The sequence below is a fragment of the Rhipicephalus microplus genome, chromosome X (assembly GCF_043290135.1).
Source record: "Rhipicephalus microplus isolate Deutch F79 chromosome X, USDA_Rmic, whole genome shotgun sequence".
NCBI classification, from domain to species: domain Eukaryota; kingdom Metazoa; phylum Arthropoda; class Arachnida; order Ixodida; family Ixodidae; genus Rhipicephalus; species Rhipicephalus microplus.
In genome coordinates this window covers 448,449,753-448,464,534 of record NC_134710.1, presented here as the reverse complement: position 1 = coordinate 448,464,534, position 14,782 = coordinate 448,449,753, and positions in this window count along the sequence as shown.

Below are 14,782 nucleotides of genomic sequence, written 5' to 3'. Positions count from 1 at the left end.
GCAAGAGACACGCTGACGGCTGTATGCTTGATTCTCGTGTGCATGAATAGCGTACTTCACTTCGTAAACATTGCTTGCTGCTCTTGGTTGGTACTGTATCTGCCCTTCATTCATGGTTTCACTATGTGCGATGAGAACTTTATTATTAAATATACATTACACGTGTTTATTTGCAGATGATATCCTTGTTTTTTTTCTCGTAATATTCATTTGTCGGATTAAAGCTTTGCGCAGTGGCGTTGTCGTACCCACTGAAGTTTAAAGAGTGTGTGTACGTTCCGGAATCACCATATGATCACGAGAGACGCGGTATACATTGGAGGACTTCGGAAATTTTGAACAGGTGTTTTTATGTAACTTGCACCTAAGTTTAAGAACTCCGGCATTTCATCTCCATCGAAGTGGGGCCACTGCGGCCGGAATTCGAGAACCGAACGTTCGAGCGCCCAAACCATTACAAAGCCACACAGGTTCTTTCTTTCTACGATCTTTTCCTCGGTTTAGGTACGCCTTCTATGCTGGTGTGATGACACTTGTAAGAATGTGTGCAGTTCAATTTTTTTCATTGTTCCTGTACTTCAAGTTTTCTTTTCGTCTTGTCTCGAATCGTTACGCAATTGATGTTGTTTTTTTAATCATTTACGACCACTGCGAAGCAACTAGTGACAGTACTCAGTGAATTCTGCCATGGAGCGTATAATTTGAATTGCTTCTGGCAGCGCTGCATTAATGCACGAAAATAAATTATTTCTACACTGGATGATAATAGGGGAAACGGCAGGCGTGTACACACGCACACACACACACCGTCAGTAATTAAACTCTTTCAGCACACATTATTATTTAAGTAAATAATTTATTTATTAATACTGTGAGCTATCAGGGATCATACGCAAGTGCTTATGCAAACTGTACTCGCGAAGCGTCCATACAAAGAAGATGCATAAAGACAAGAGAAATGAACACGCTGTGTCGCAAAAAAACAAAAAAAAACAACTCAAGTTGTGCGATGAGAAGATCGTGGAGAAATAGTTAATGCAATAAGAAAGGCGTCCGCCTCAGTGGTACCGTGGGCACGGTGCTCGGTTGCTGACGCGAGGCTCACGCTTTCGATCTAGGCCACGGCGGTCTTATTTTGAATAACGTAAAACACCAGAGGACACCCATGTACTGTGTCAGTGCAGGCAAAAAAAAAAAAAAACTGATTGTCAAAATTGCTGCAGTCCTGCAATCAGGCGTCATTTTAGAACGTAAAAGCCTCAGATAATAATTAACACTAACAATTCCCTCTGTGGTAACCAGCGTAGGGATTTGTTTTCAACATGAAAGAGTCAGCGTCTGCCTCTAGCGCATAAATCATGCGCAAGCCGTCAGCTTACATGAAATATGCGCTCCCTGCATGCATTCAGGCAAAATTAACTCTAAAAGATGTCCAAGCTTCAATAAGAAGAAAAGCTCGCTAGCTTGCACATGTTTCCGGGCGTATCAGGGCACCACACGAGCGTTGCGTAGCGGGCTTCGCATACGGTCGAGTTGTGGTGGGGAGGCGCAATGGCGGCGGTCGTAGCAGACGACGCGGCTGTCCTCACCCTCAGCGGAGCGCGCGGGCATCAAGGCACCCTAGTCATAGTGAGCCCTCCCACACTGTCGGCCAGCCGTCCACGAGTCTTATAAATGTCGGTTTAAAAACGATGTTAACACTTGTGCAGAAGAAATGGCTGGGCGGCCGAACGCTCTCTGCCATTGGCCATCATCACTTAAGCGAAGTTGGTCCATGACAAAAATAGTTTGTTAGTATATATTCCCTAGACTGTCGTTTTCATCGTCTGTTTTCCCACATGTTGGAGAGGGTATGCGCGAAACTTATGTTTGCAGAAATATTCGCGTTTTTTGTAATAATTGCTTTTCACTCTTTTTATTATCTCGTTTTAAATCTACCATTTCTCTTTCCCACGTGTAGGGTACCAAACCGGTTATCCTGTACTGGCTAACCTTCTTGCCTTCCCTTCTCTACCATTTTTCTCTTGTGCAAAGTACAAATCACGCATTACACTGCATGATGAGATATCGATACACGTACTGATAGGAAGTGCTCGTATAAGAAAAAGCTTTTCATAGTGAAGTCACCTGCGTCTGCTAGTGCTTGCAAATCAGCTGCGTTGCAGTCGTCCAGGAAGCATAGCCCTATGCAAATAAGTGGCGTTTGCGGACCCTCAAATAATCCCATGTACTCGAGAGACTGAAACAGACAAAAAAGCGTTTTGATCGCTCATGGCCACAATGACGAAATATTCAACAAAGTGATATGGCACGTGTCGGATATATACGTCCATGGAGCTGGCACGTATATACGTCCATGGAGCTGGCACGACACACACACACACACACACACACACACACACACACACACACACACACACACACGCACGCACGCACGCACGCACGCACGCACGCACACACACACACACACACACACACACACACACACACACACACACACACACACACACACACACACACAGCTTTCCATGCCCATGAAGTGCTGCTACACGATACCTCTGAAGTATACATTATTTTAGAAAAACCTTGGCGGAAGTCGCCTACTATGGGGCTGTATCGGTAGTGGTACTTGACTGCCGAAACGCTGGTCGCGAAATCGAATACCGGCCGCGGTGGCCTCAGTTTCGACGCAGGCGGAAATGCTTGAGGCCCGTGTGCTCAGATTTGGGTGCACGTTAAAGAACCCCAGGTGGTCGAAATTTCCGGAGCCCTCCACTACGGCATCTCTCATAATCATATCGTGGTCTTGGGACGTTAAAACCCATCAATCATTATATGTGGTATCCACCTCCAAGCAATCCTGCGCTCCCGTAGCCAACGCCTCAGCATATCTGCACAGCATGTGGGTAATGCGGAGAAGGTAGTACTTCCAACCGCCATGACTAGGGCCGTTGTGTGTGCCTCCGCGTGCAACTAAAATTGAGCCTCCCTCCCCCCCCTTTTTTGCGCCGGCCATTCGTTATCACGTTTGATTGTGCCTTATTTGTGTGCAGCCATCGCACAAAATGAAAGGGTGAAGAGTCTAAAAACGCAAAGCCGGCCAAACTTTATTCGTCGCCGAAAGTTATTCAAGGTCAATGTAGCCGTACACTGGAGGTTGAGGCGACGCGTCATGACGAATGATTCAGCCGTCTTTGCCGGGCTGATTTTCACAAGGCTGGCTGTGGGGTGAGCGCCGGAGAGTGGTTAACCTGCGAATAGAAACTCGGTTGTGTTCAGATTCTGACAGCCTTGAGGAATTCAGACGTGAACAAAACTTAAATACAAAGGAATCACATTAACACAATAAATGCAGTCAGTTTCAATGTACTGACAGAGACCTATGCGTAAAGCACAAAACAGACGTTGTAATATTAATATTATTATATGCGTGGTACACTGCGAGCTTAAATGAGATGCCCAAGCTTTTGTTTTTCTCGCTAAAGTGAACTGGATAAGTTTATTTGCATCAAAGCACATTTGTAACCTTGGCCTAGTGAATGATTTTAGGCTTCAGATACTTTTCATTCGATTCATCAAACTGGTAGGTGAGCCAACTACTTGTTGGTTATTATGCCAAGTTTGTTCCTCACTATGCCGATGTTGTTGAACCACTGCGTACTCTACCTCGACAAGCACAGCCTTTTAACTGGTCAGCTGAAGCTGAGCAGAGCTTCATTCGAGTTAATTCAATACTGGCCTCAAAGCCAGCTGTTAGTATTTTCAATGAGAAACTTCCCATCGTCATCACGACGAATGCGTCCGATGTTGGACTGGGAGCAGTGTTTCAACAACTCAGAGGTGATCAGCTGATCACTATCGCTTTTGCATCCGTACATTAACCCCTGCTGAACGCAGATATTCAGTAGGAGAGCGTGAAGCTCTAGCGTGTCTTTTTGCCTGTGAGAAATGGCATGCTTACTTGTGGGGCCGGCACTTCACATCACGTACAGATCATCAAGCACTAGTTGCTCTTCTTTCTGCTAGATCCGAAGGCCACCACCCCATTCGCATTTCCCGTTGGTGTGCCAAACTCATGTATTATAATTTCAGTGTTCAATATTGTAAAGGTTCTAATAACGTGGTTGTTGATGCACTGTCGCGCCTTCCACTTCAGATACCGGTTACTGAAGAGCGGGATGAGGAAGTTGTTTCACTAGTTACTTCCTGCATTACTAAAGCTGAGCTTCAGGCAGCTACAGCTGCAGATTCCACTTTGTCTCAAGTTCTCGAATATTTACGTGAAGGAGGGCCTTCCAAATGTGTTCTTGCTTCTGAATTTTTGCCTTACTTCGCAGTCCGACAGGAACTGTCTTGTGTCGAGGACTTGCTTTTCCGCGATGAACGCGTGATTCCCCCTGCTTCTTTCCGTAACAAGCTAATACAACTTGCCCATGAGACCCATCCAGGCATTGTCCGCACCAAACAGAATCTCCGAGACAGGTACTGGTGGCCAGCCTTAGACAAGCAGGTCGAGCATGCAGTTTACAACTGCCATATATGTCAGGCAGCTGACAAGTCTGCTAAACCTGCATTTTCTCTGTTGCAGCCAGTCCAGTGGCCTGATCGGCCTTGGCAGAAACTCGGCATGAACATCATCGGTTCTTTGCATATTGTTCCGCAAAATGCCGGTTCATTGTTTCTCTCATCGACTACCATTCCAAATGGCCAGAGCTTTGTTTCAGACATACGGTTACTTCTGAGGTCATCATTGAGTTTCTGTCTTCAATCTTCAGCCGGGAAGGTTTTCCTGATGCCATAGTTACGGACAATGGTCCACAGTTTCAGTCCCAACATTTCGAGGCTTTTCTTTCACAACGAGGAATTCCGCACTTGAGGTCATCAGTTTTCTATCCCCAATCAAATGGGTAAATGGAGCGTTTTCATCGCGTTCTGAAAAAACATATCCAGATCGCCCAATTAGAGCACCGTCCCCTCAAGCAAGTCTTGACTGAATGTTTAGCTTCGTACAGGTTCACACCACAAGGCACCACTAGAGTGTCTCCTGCTCAACTTCTCCACGGTAGGCAACCGCGAGTTGCTTTCGACATAGTCTCTTTGCTTCATAACATAGCAGTGTCTTCTCCTGATCAAATTCGTACCAGGGTTTTTTCTCATCAACAAGCAATGAAAAAGTATGTCGACACCCGTCGAGGTGCAAAGCAGTCCAAAGTTCGCACTAGTTATCTAGTCAAGGTTCGTGTGCGAGACAAGCGTCCAAGTATCGGGGTCCTTACAAAATCTTGGGCCAGGTTAGCCCCACTTCTTTTCGTTTAAGTGATGGTCACATCTGGAATGCTTCGCGCATTGTCATTTTTCATACGGATTCGCCTTCAACACCTAAAAGTCTTCCCCATCACGTTCCGTCCACGCCTTTCAACTATGCATCAGACTGTTACATGTGGCCTTCATGTACAGGCATTTCTTCATTTAAGGAGGGAGGAGTTACCAGTCGGTGTCGCTGGTTCAAGTACACCAAGTCATACGGTTCTCTTCAAACCTTCAAATACGGCTGAGACCGTTGAACCGGAATCCGGTTCGGAAAGTTCTTCCGAAGCTCATGCTGCGAGCTCTGATGAGACCACGAATTTTAGCGCTCGTTAAGAGCCTTCACAATCTTCCACTGCTCTTGATGTGTCACATTAGAGCACAAGTAACCAAGGTGCAAAGACACCTGATTCTACACCCTAAAGGGCCCGCCCTAAGCGGAAGCGGCAAAAGCCGCGTCGGTTCGAAGACTACGTGATGTAGAACTCTTGTTCATTACTGTTGTGAACATTATTGTTCTGTGAAAAGGTCCAATGCATTCAAATCAATATTGTACTGAGTTGTGTACATTTTTTTCAGTGCATTTTCAGGACTCATAGTGTGTGAGTTCGGTGTGCCGTGCTCTGAATTTTTATGTGTTCTAACGTACATACCTTGTATATTATGTTGGTATGGATCATGTATAAATATAAACAGTGTATAGGTGAACTTCTTTCGAGGAGGGGATGATTGTTGTGTTCTGAGTTTTCGGTTTTGGTACCGGAATGACATGTGAGGATGCCAGGGGGCGCCGCTCTGGCATCCAGAATTTCAAGGCGACTGTAAAATAAAACGAGTCTGCGTTGGGTAACCGTGGAGTGCGGTTGTTGTTCTTCTCTTCGGCGCTTCGCGCCAACCCACGTGTTCGGGCTGGTCAACGTCCCCGCCAGCCGCGTACGTCTCCGTCGGCCGTCTTCTTCTTCTGCTTCATTGGGACCAGCCAGCCCCCAACACAGCACACCGCAAGTCCAAAATGGCGCTTCCCAAACACAAACACCAGGTCTTCGCCATCCCGCTGTGCTCTGCGCTTCGAGGTGGCGATGTCGCCGTCGTGCTTTCAGATGCGAGCGCGGTTCCGCTTGGCGGTGCCCCGAGGTGAAGACATGCGTAGTTTTCTGTCTTCACGACGCTTTACGTGAAAGGGGGGAGCCAACAGGGTCTCGGTCGTACTTGTGGTCAGCTGGCGAAAGTCGCGACAAGTATGTGCCGAGAAATGCAGGTCGAAGACTTGCTGTGGAGGCTTTATCATGATGACAAGTGAGCTACCGTGGAATGCCTTGCAGAACGAGCCACCACGCGCACATGACACGTGCGCTCGCTAAGACCTATGTAGTAATTTAAAAAAAAAGAGGCAGGTCAATGAAAGCTCTTGGTATACGCGCAGCGCAGACCTCGTGGTGGCTAGAAGACGGCGTGTGCGCAGCAGCCCTGAAGCAAAAACTCAATATCTATGTAGGCATTGGTAAAAATATAGCGATATCGTTCCCTATAGTGCGCACTCCATGCACTGAAATATATTCGAACTTGCTATGCACACACTACGTGGCCATAATAGAATAGTCGCAGTGAAGTGTGTGCCTCTTGTAGTGGGCGGCCGGCTTTAAACATGAAGTCGTTATTTTTAATCTTCTAACGCCCGATGGTAATGTACGCTTGCTTGTTCCGCGCATTATAACTTCAATATTTCACCTTCTATTGTGAAGCCTGTATCCAGGACGCGTATGTTTGTAAAGCGTGAAAATACTTTCACTGCATTTCCAAGCAGAGGAAGTTATTTCCGCTGTATTCACATCCGGCGTGGCTATGTGGTAGAATTGCGCATATACCGGGATTTGCTGGCGAGTGCTGTGCAAATGAAAATTGGCGCACCTTGCATTCGTGGCGGAAGGCTTGAACCAACTGTGAAGCTGGGTGGCCTTCCTTAATCTTATTTATTTTTTTCTCTTTCTCTACGTTTTATTTTCTGTTCCTTCTTTGTCTCTGTTTCTGCATATTTATTTAATTCTATTTATTTTGTTTGAAGTATCCTGCCCCACACACCCATTGCACGTAGAGCGCCCAAAATGGCCGCATGAGGCAGGCAATCGAAGGCACTCTTGATGTCAAGGAGAACCAAGTATCCAGCGTCACCGCGGAGCTTTGCATCCTCCAAAGTGGTGCCAACGTCGGAGATGGAATACGCGGTAGACCGGTGGCTGCTGTAGCCGCTCTGCTCGTCCGCCAGGAAATTGAGGGTAGCGGCTATTCATTCGAGTCGCTTGAGAGCCATAACCTCCATCACCTTCCCAGCAGCTGACGTAGGCGAGACCGGCTGGTAGGAGGTTGGTTTCGACGAGGGCTTGCACTTCTTGCGAACCGAGACGACAATCGCCTCCTTTCTATATCTATATCTATATCTATATCTAAATCTATATCCAACAACAACTTACGTTAATTTTTCTTTCTTGATCTTTAGCAGGAGCCTGTGGTTATACATTTGGCTGAAACCGTCTTTACGTTTCTGTTGAACAACAGAGATAATGTCTTCTGGGCGGATTTGTATTTCACGGTATGTGTTCAGAGAGCGATGCCAAAGAGTATTTTTGTTGTAGCTCTCAGGTACAGCTTTATGCGTCTCAGCGATGAAGAAAGCGTTCTGCATGCAGCTGTGCTTACCGCCAGAGTTGCCGGAATCTTTAGAAAACGGTGCACGTTTGGGAAGAAAACTTCCGGCCAATTGGCAAGCGCTTGCATCGCAGACATGCTCATCGTTTCTCGCTTCCCTCGCTTCCACTTCGCAGCCCATACTGCTAACTCCCCTTGAAATGCTGAAGTTGAGATAACGTTCCTGGATCCCGTGCCGATCGTTTGTGCCCTCGCGATCTCTGGCGTCATCGTAGCTCTGGCCGACTGGGCTGGCCCTACGTTATCTCCTGGCGCCGACCTCCGACGACAGTTTAGCTCTGACTGACTGGACTTGCTCTACGCCATCTCCTGACGTCGCTAAGAGCTCTCGCAAGTGGTGCCCCGTCCTCGGACTCCTGTGACCGTGTTTCCATCTTTCCTATCTCTTCTATCCCCTCGATTTGTCGTCGCTCTCTCTTGCTTTCCTCATCTCTCTTTCTCTCTCTGTACACCTTTATTCCCATCCTTTTAACCCCTCCTCACCCTCATCTCTTGTGAGCTACTGCGGAGGTGTCGCACTCTGATGCAAACAGTTGTGGGGCTCACTTTTTTTTTCCTTCTTCTAAGCATAAACACTCCCCCCCCCCTGTTCGAGTACATGTCATCAAACTCCTCGGCATGGGGAAGAGTGTCAGGCTCGGGAATATTTTGTGGCAGAAGCGAAGAAGGCACCTTCAAGGTGTGCCGATGCCTTTTATAGCACTCATTGAAGTGGTCTAATAAATAGTCCAGAAAAGGCCAGAAATACTGAAAGCCTAAAGTGCTCTTCCACGCCAGCAACTGGCAAGTTATTTCGATGAAGCTGCCTGCCTGTGACACGCGGCATCCTCATTTCAACATGTGCGGCTTTGGCATACTTTAGAGAGGCATCGTATACATCATTAAAGCCAGACTCCCGCATCTAGAGCACTGCAGCTTTAACGCCGTCGGCACGCATCAACGCGGTGGCCAGGTCCAAAGAGCAAGGCTGAAGCAACCTCGAAAACGGAAGCTTTTTAGAGAGTACTTTTCTGCTATAGACCCCGTAGCGACGAAATGTACGAAAAAGAAAGACTTTACGCGTTTTTGCACGCGTTTAAGTTTTTTAGAGCATACATGCAGCGAATAAGCTATTTTTATGTGAGTAGTAATAGTGTGTGGTCCCAGGTGCATTTTCGGTTCAGACCAAGTAAATATTTCTCAAAAATGATTACCTTACCCTTGCATATTTCACACTACAACCTCTACGATTGGATCAATCCATTGCTATCAAGTCACAGTGCAACTGTAATGTCTGCCAAGATTGCGAGAAAGTCTGCCGGAAAATTAACGCGTGCGAAATGGTGTAATGAACGTGCAGCATACCTTAGCAAAAAAATTATTCACTGCGTATCGCAAGCATGCTTGGATGCGCGCAGTAAAGTAAAAAAATGCTGACTAGAAGCTATCACAGCGACCAGGCCTGCTTGACATATGGATCTTAACATAAAAACCATCTCCATAGGCATGCAGTCACAGACATCGATAGTCAGAAATTGGCTCATCAAAGTAAGCAATACCAAATTGTAATAATAAATGTACAAAAACAAGCTGCGTATACCTCTCATTCCACGTTGTAAGCGGAGCCATCCTTGGCTTGTGAAACGAACTTCACCCTGACGAAGACTACGCCATCTACGCTCAACAGAGATTAACGATGCCGTCTCCGATCGGGCGGGTCGTGGCAATGATGTGTTTTGGAAGTCTAGTCCATTCAGTGGTGCGACGAAAGGCCGTTGCTCCGAACTGCTGCTGTACCTGCTGTTTACTGAATATTACTGCAATTTTTTTACTTTTACTCTCTTCAAACGCATACGCATGGGGAGGGAGGGAGATTTATGACACTTATATGCATGTACACAATCTGCTCAAACTACCGCCGATAGTCACGTCACAGAGAAAAGCTGATGCCTGTGTCCCCTTCACCCAGTCAGGTTAGTGTGCCCCCCCCCCCCCTATACCGGAAAAAACTTCTGGCTGCGGCCCTGCTGTCGAGTTTTCCGTTTACCTTTTCTTTGCCCAACCCAATAATCTGAATACTTGTTGAGACACGTTACTTTTGCTGCGAATTTCGTAGAGGACGAGGAGCAACATTATCATCATCGGGAATTAGAGGAGGGCATAAGAGGAGGAACGTTGTTACTGCTGTTACAAATTTCTTACGAGAGTCTAAAAGAGTAGAAATCTAAACGTTTCTAAATTAAGTTGTTTTATGCGTAGACGTTTTCTTTTCAGTTTTTTGTGTTTTTTTATGTCATTCTGTTCAAAGTTTTTTGCTTATTTTTGAAATTCTTCAACTTTCAATTATTACCTGTGTAAAGAGGTTTATTGGGCGAACCAAATGGGCAGGTGGAAGATTAGAGATAACAACAGGACGAGGAAGATGGAGGAGAGAGACCAAGCGCCGATCTCGTGGTGCCTTACTCTGCGATGGTGATTGTTGTTCCTTTTTGTTGTCATCATTTCTTCATTATAATTGCCCCCATCGAGAAAGATGAAGCCATCCTGGCGAGCTAACAGGTGCGAACGAGCAGGTCGAAGTACGGCTTCAAGCGGTCCACGTGAACAATATCGTGTTTACGCCGACGATGTTCACCGAGTGCCGTAAGCGGTTCAATGGCGTAACTGACAGGCGATGTGCGCTCTACCACGCGGTATGGACCATGGTAATTTGAAAGTAGCTTGGCAGACAAACCAGGCGCACAGGGTGGTACATACATCCATACAAGGGTTCCAGGGGCGAACTTTGTGGCAGGAGGGTGGTCGTCATCGTGGGCCTTTTTCTGGCGTTGCTGGTCAGCCATAGTAAACTGCTGCGCTAGTTGGCGGCATTCTTCGGCGTGACGGGCGGCTTCAGACATGGTCGTGCACTCAGATACATCTGGTGCGTATGGCAGCAAAGTGTCAATTGTGTGCGATGGTTGACGTCCGTATAGAAGGCAGAATGGGGAAAAGCCGGTGGTGACTTGGGTAGCAGTGTTGTACGCGTAGGTCGCAAACGGAAGAATCAGTTCCCAGTTCATTTGGTCAGATTCCACATGCGTCGCAAGCATGTCACCCAGGGTCCGGTTAAACCACTCAGTCAGGCCATTTTCTGAGGGTGGTAAGCAGTACTCATCCGGTGTACAATATGGCACTGACGGAGAAGTGCTTGGATTACGTCGGATGAAATACACGGCCCCGGTCACTGAGGAGCTCGCAAGGAGGGCCGTGACGCAACACAAACCGATGTAGGATGAAAGATGCGACGTCCTGAGTGGTCGCCGTAAAAAGAACAGCGGTTTCGGCGTACCGTGTCAGGTGATCTACAGCAACGACAGTCCACCGGTTACTTGCTGTGGTCAATGGTAGTGGTCCATAAAGGTCGATTCCGACGTGATCGAATGGGCGGTCAGGGCACACAAGCGGCTGTAGTGGAGCTGCTCCTGCATTCAGTGGCTGTTTTCGTCGCTGACACTCGTGGTAGCCGTGAATAAACCGTCGAACAAAAGTAAACATCCCACGCAAGTAGTACCGCTTCCTTAAACGTTCATAGGTCTTGAAGACACCGGCGTGAGCGCATTGCGGGTCGGAGTGAATTGATGCACAGATTGTAGAGCGCACCTTTCGGGGAATAAAGAGCAGCCACTTCCTGCCGCCTGGTGAGTAATTGCGCCGGTACAAGATTGATTAATTTGTGGGGTTTAACGCCCCAAAACCACCATATGATTATGAGAGACGCGCGCCGGTACAAGAGGCCACATCAAATGGTGAAGTGCGAAGCCTGGCGTCGCATTGCTCGAGTGGTGGGAAGTGTCAGTACCCCAGATAAGACGTCCAGAAGCGAAGTTATCCATGAATCGTCGCGCTGTGCAGAGGCCCTTGAGTAGATGTCAAGAGCGGACAGCGCGTGTTCTATAGAAGATATAGAGGCAACCTCAGCGGACAGTGGTGATCGTGAGAGCGCATCAGCATCGGCATGTTGGCGGCCGGAACGGCACATGACGCGGATGTCATACTCTTGAAGTCACAGAGCCCAACGAGCAAGGCGACCTGATGTATCCTTCAGCGACCACAACCAACATAAGGCATGGTGGTCTGTAACTACAGCAAAGGTGCGGCCATATAAGTCTTGACGAAATTTCACAATTGCCCAAACTATGGCTAAGCACTCTTCTTCGGTAACACTGCTGTTTACCTAAGCCTTGTTGAGTGTTCTGCTGGCGTAGGCGACGACATACTCAGGGGATCCAAGCTTGCGTTGAGCGAGAACTGCACCGAGACCGACACGGCTGGCGTCTGTATGGATTTCAGTTGCAGCCGTGGGATCATAGTGGCGCAATATAGGCGGTGATGTCAGGAGACGGCGAAGAGTGGTAAATGCGTTATCACAATCAGAAGACCATGATGAGATGTTGTTGGCACTGCTTAAAAGTTGGGTCAAAGGGGCAATTATGGAGGCAAAGCTGCGCACAAACCGACGAAAGTAGGAGCACAATCCTACAAAGCTGCGTAACTCTTTTACAGTCGTCGGTTTTGGGAATTCAGCAACAGCGCGTAGTTTAGCCGGGTCGGAAAGAACGCCATCATTTGATACGACGTGACCGAGAATGGTGAGCGTTCGAGCAGTGAAGTGGCATTTCTTGAGATTCAGTTGGAGCTGCGCATTCTTCAGACACGTGAAAACATGTTTCAGGCGTACAAGATGTCTTGTGAAATCGGGTGCAAAGACGACGATATCGTCAAGGTAGCAGATGCATACGTTTCATTTCAAACCCCGCCGAACCGAGTCCATCATGCGCTCGAATGTGGCCGGTGCATTGCAGAGGCCGAAGGGCATAACATTGAAATCATATAGCCCGTCCAGTGTTACGAAAGCTGTTTTTGGACGATCATCATCTGCTAAGGGCACCTGCCAATACCCCAAACGCAAATCTAACGACAAAAAAAAAAAAACTCGACACCTTGTAAGCAATCAAGGGCGTCATCAATTCGTGGCAAAGGGTATACGTCTTTGCGAGTGATCTTATTTAAGCGCCTGTAATCAACGCAGAAGCGAATTGTACCATCCTTCTTCTTAACAAGAACGATAGGTGATGCCCTCAGACTTTGGGAAGGTCGCATAAAGTCGCACTTGAGCATATCGTCAACCTGTTCGGTGATAACCTGACGTTCCGTGGCGGAAACACGGTATGGTCGCTGTCGTATTGGCGCGTTGGAACCTGTGTCGATGCAGTGAAAAAAACTTGGAGTTCGGCCAAGGGTAGGTTGAGCAACATCAAAGGATTCACGAAACTGGTAGAGCAGCTGAAGAAGCTCAGAGCGTTGAGATGGCGATAGTCCGTCGGAAATCGATAAATCGAAAAGCTAGGAAGGTGGTATATTGGAAGGGTTGAGGGCACTGATGGCGTCGTAGTCACCGGAGCAATCTGGTGGCATGGTAAAAATTTGTTCTTTATAAATGGCATGCACGTGTCCAAGAGATTCACCTTGAACCAGTTCGACGGGATACGGAAGGGGATTGATTAGGCAAAGAGCACAGTTTCCTTCAGAAATGGAGAGGGTTGAATAAGGCAGAAGAAGTGATCTTCGACTAATGAAGATGCTTGATGGTTCAAAGAAGGCAGCTTTGTCCCTAATGCCGTCACAGCACGCAAGGGGCAGCACTGCTGCTGTCGGAGGAATTTCAGTGCCTTCTGTGACGACGACTTTGTGTACAGCGGGCTGAATGAGGCTGGTTGGTTGGTCGTAAAACGGGAAAGGTTCAAGCTCCGATGTAGCACAATCAGTAACGGCATGGTTACGCGATAAAAAATCCCATCCAAGTATGATGTCGTGTGAGCATGACGAAATGACAATAAACTCAACAGTGTAGTGGTCCTTCGCGATCATCAGTCGGACAGTACAGGCGGCTAGAGGCTGAACCGGGTCCCCATTCGCTGTTTGCAAGGACATCATATTAAGAGGTGTCGTCACTTTTCGGAGCTTGCGCAAAGTATAGCGTCTATCACGGGAACGGCAGCACCGGTATCCACTAGAGCATATGCTCGAGTACCTTCTACAAAAACTTCGACAATATTCGACGGCAATGTCCGAGGACTTGAGCATTTTGACAACGCAGTTCTTGCCTCCTGAACTGCAGCGGTTAGTTTCCCTCGTGTTCACGAGCTTGCCGACGACGCATGGGTGACAGGGAGTGACGACGGGGGGAAGATGAGCTACCAGACATAGTAGGCGGACATTTTCGTGAAGACGAACTTGACTGAGGATCAGAATTTTCCAGACGAGATGGAGGAAGGTCCATGAAGCGGTTCTGTGTCTGGGCGTCTGTGTATCCCGGCACGTGACGATGGCAGTAACGGGCGATATGGCCAGGGCCCCCGCACGCAAAAAAGATGGGCCGGTTATCGCGCATCCTCCAAGTATTGGCGACGAGGGGAGCAGCCCATGCGGCAGACGGGTGAGTTGAGGCTGTGGTGGCAATGGGAGAAACCCAGGCGGTGGACGGCTGAGTCGGGGCTGGAACGGCGGGGGGTGGTGTGGCTGCTGCCGCTTTAGTGCCTCAGCGTAAATAAGAGGCGTGATGACGGGGGGCTGCTGCAAGGCACCGGCATAGCCTCAGAAATCTGCTCCTGGACCACAAGTCGGAGCATGTGAGCCAATAGGGGTGGGTGTCGCAGTAGCTGTTGCTGCGAGAGCTCCTGGCGTTGAACAAAATGCAGTAAAAAAGCTGCCGAGTCACTTCCTCTCGCACGAAGTCTTTCATTTGTGCGAG